The sequence below is a fragment of the Takifugu flavidus genome, chromosome 14 (assembly GCF_003711565.1).
Source record: "Takifugu flavidus isolate HTHZ2018 chromosome 14, ASM371156v2, whole genome shotgun sequence".
NCBI lineage: Eukaryota > Metazoa > Chordata > Actinopteri > Tetraodontiformes > Tetraodontidae > Takifugu > Takifugu flavidus.
Window position 1 is genome coordinate 10,221,112 of NC_079533.1, and position 3,960 is coordinate 10,225,071.

Genomic DNA, 3,960 nt, shown 5'->3' on the forward strand with positions numbered 1-3,960 from the left:
TGCAAATATCACCGCCCATGTTCGCTGGAGGAGACGATAACCACAAAAACGGGTAAACTGTCTTAAAGCCAACAACTCCTGAAAATGTTTGTCAACGTATCTATGTCTAGAAAATCTATAAAACCTGTAACTGCCTACGTGGGCAGTGCATGTTTTTTGTGTAAACACCTTTGTTTTTTGGTTCCTACCCGCTAAAAATATAAGAACTGAGGCGGAACTACATGTTTACTGTATATTATTAGGGTTTCCAGGGGGACCCATTATATTCACGGACATAGCTGTTAAAAAAGCGATCGTTAGTCAAATAATTAAATTGTAAAACTCTTTTTTAAAGTCAGTGAATGATGCAATGGAAGCCAGTACCATTCGTGTGTCCCTAATGGAGCCAATGAGGGTTGTTGCCCGTATTTTGTATGTTATTTGTTTCAATGGAATTTGAAAGTGTGCTAGTGTTGCTATAGCTAATATGTAGGTTCATGTGACACTTGAGTTATAATGTTTCTGGTTTTAATGGAAATTAACATGCACTTAGGAGAAAATGCACAATCTGTCTACCTTTTTTTTCTTTGGTTCACATCTTTGTGTTTTTATATTGCAGATCTCAATGTAGGACTGAACCCTATTCAGTACATATACAGCGGTTGTGCTAACATTAATCAATCAGAGGGAGGCACAAAGCCTTTCACAGTCACACAGCAGGTGCTAAAAGTTAGCCTCTCTTGTCGTCGAGAAAAGGTTCAACAGACGTTCAATCCAGGCTCAAGTGACAGGAAAGTTGTCGCAGGTATACAGATTTAGCTCCACCTGGCACTGACAGAAACATGACAGCTACTAATCACGCTCCTTTTTCCCCCTCTCCAACTTGAAACAATAATTAGGTTTCCATTATTATCCATTCAGTCACTTCTTGAACGCTACATAATTGCCTTTGGGTTGGAGCAGTTATACCTTGCAGTATGTATCGCTGCTCTATTCCTGCATGGCAAGTTGATCCTGCAAGTAAATTAAAAATACAACTGCAATGTTCTGTCTCACAAATATTAATAAGCCGTGTCTCCTAAACTATCTGCATTCGACTTCCTTCGGGTTTGAACGTTTAACTGTCAGGGGGAGGTTAAATGAATCAAAGCAGCAAACATTTGCTCTTGTAATTTTAATCACCCTCAGTTACTTCTACTAAAAAAAAGGGGGCCCAAAGTTATATTTGACATTAAATTTTAAGATGCTTTCCAGGCCAGTGCAAAGTAAAACAAGCATTAAGTATTTATTTTAAGAAGGAAAAAAGCTCATTTTCATGTGTTTTCCTTCGAATTGGACAACGCTTTCTGAAAATTCACTCCTATTTAGGCTGAATGCATTCAGACGTGTTATTGTAATGTTATTAACAGACGTTGGGCTTGTTTGATGGTTCAGGGCCGTGTAATTTTTGATCTACATTTTTCACAGCTATATTTCAACAAAAGAAAGTTGATTAAAGGAGTGTGTGGACTCCCATGATGTGGAATACCACATAATTGATCGATTTTAATTATATGTCAAATTGCACTTATAAATTATTAACATCTTGTGCTCAGGATGTGAACAAAATTGCACTGGTTGTATAGAAGAGGTTTTATATGTTAAAAATCCTTTTTTTTCTTTTTTGCCTGACAGGTTGGAACCATGAACCAACACACCAGTCCTCTAAAGAGTTTTAAGGCTCACGATGCTACAGCCACTTGTCATTGCAAATTTCAACAGATGTAATCATCTGCTGCTGGACCCAGTTTCTACTATAGCGGCTTCAGGGAAGTCCAGGTCTCCACTCAGAAGTGCAGCTATCATCATACAGGTGTTCTATCTCCGAGTGGTGGTTCATGGGCTTTAAACTCTGGACCTCTGACACTTCTGCCAGATCTGTTTTGCCCGTAGGAAGAGTCTGACTGCTTTTCAGCCCGCCAACTTTGCTCTTTTATCTGTTTCTGGTCAGTTTGTCTCGACTTCTATCTCAGTCTATCTTGACTGCCTGTCACACACATAAAAAACCTCTCTCACAGAAATCCACTTGCCCACTCCGACTCATTAGCTATCTGTCACTCTCTCACTCTCTCCCAATGATGTTGGAGCCATGGCTGTGTTTGTGTGTTTAAAAGTACAGCAAAGCGGAGCGCCGCAGTCAGCAGATCCTACTTTAGAGATAATGATTTAAAAGCAGACATAATGTAACAGACCACTTTTTACAGCGGAGCATGCCCACTTAAGGTTTTTTAATTTTTTTGTTGCACATTAGCTGGCCCGTCGCTGGACTTCGATCATTTCTGTCTCTTTGGGTTGAAAACTGGGATTTCTGTCCCACCAGGATCCCATTTTCCTTATTGGAAGTGTTTTTCAACCTGGTGGGACAGAAAACCCGGATGGTTTGTGGCCCTCGAAGACTGGGTCAGGACGCCCATGATGTAACTGAACAGATCTAATGACAGGAAACAATCAGTATGTCACCGCTACAGCACCTGGCAACCTTTCTGGCTTTATGTTGTCTCTGTAGGTAGTCAGAACACAGGTGTGTCAAAGATTGCAGCTATCTTTGGAGCTGCAATCACCACGTACACAGAGCGGTTGCCAATGCAAGAGCCGTTTCTATTTAGTCAATGTTTGCGGCCATCTGTGTCTAGATGCTGAGCATTATCTTGCCTCCCTGAGTCTCACAACAGACCTCTTGCTATTACAAAAGCATAGTGACCACAACACAGTCAAGACAAATCAGTACAAATTATGTTTTTTGGTATATTTTAGAACATTTCTTGATTCCCCCCGACACAGACCATAGTAAAATATCAAATTGTGCTTTAATAATGGGTATTTAGCTCCATAAGCAGGACTGAAATACTCTTTGTGCAGTTGCTGGCGAGCCAGTTTCTCTAACTTCACCTGACATCCCATGAGTCAGCAATCTTCATAAACACATCCAACAATTACAAAATCCATTAATATCCATCATGTTCTGTTCTTAATCACACAGTGGAGCCAGTCAGTCAGTCTGACTCTAATTATTACAGAGAAAGAAGCTGAAGTCTGTGATTAGAGTTAGTCATTATTTGCCTCCGATGTGATTAATCTTGGGTTTGAAATAATAAATGGGCAAATCGAAGCGGTTTTATGTTGGTGCATTTGTAATTGTGAATTTGAGCGTGACATATGAGGAAACGGAGTTTTGACAGGGATCTGTTTCTGTCACTTTCTCCTCCCAACTCCTCTGTGTGGCTGACAAATACAATGATCAATGCTTTGACATGTTGTTGTTTGCATCAGTGGAGCTAAAAATACCGCCAAGCCGACAAATGTCAGGTTGAAACCAAACTATTCTCCCGGAGTTTCAGACTCCACGATATGAGCGACTTTGGAAATGAGGGACAGAACGCGCTCGCGTGAGGAAAATTCTGAAATCGATCTTTTAAAATCTGCAAATCATGTCGTTTCCACGGTGATTAGTGGGCTTGTTTCTATATTCACAGCAACCAGGTGAGATTCCCTCTGAGAATCTGAAGCAGGCATATTAAATGAATCCGCAGCATTGTTTGAATAGTTATTACAGCAAATATTCATTTCTGCTTTGCTGTTACACCCCAACAAGCAGAGGGTGATATCTTAAATATTAATTGTAGAAAAAAATGTTTTATGCTTAAATTATTTTTTTTTTAAAAGAGATAAAATCTCATCTGGATGCTCAGGACCTCATTCTCTGAGGTCCTGATATCATTTCAGAATACAGATTTCCCCACGTTGCGTACACCAGTATATTTAAAAGGCTATCGATCCGTGTGCTCAGCAATTTCTCCTGATTATGGGAATAATCGGATTCACCAAGGCTGCCCATGTGATTCGGTTGTAAACCACACACGAAACCTCGACACCGTGACGGCGCTGACAAACACCTTTTGGCGAGCACTTTTTAGGATAATCGATTCTTGCATGATAAGCCTC

At 40.3% G+C, this 3,960-nt stretch overlaps 1 long non-coding RNA gene across 1 annotated transcript; it reads left to right on the forward strand.

Moving 5' to 3' along the window:
* The first annotated feature begins 269 nt into the window (after positions 1 to 269).
* Positions 270 to 3,127, forward strand: LOC130538049 (uncharacterized). Its single transcript, XR_008953756.1, has 3 exons — positions 270 to 411; positions 599 to 784; positions 1,654 to 3,127. It is a non-coding gene; the product is annotated as an uncharacterized LOC130538049 (long non-coding RNA).
* Positions 3,128 to 3,960: the final 833 nt, after the last annotated feature.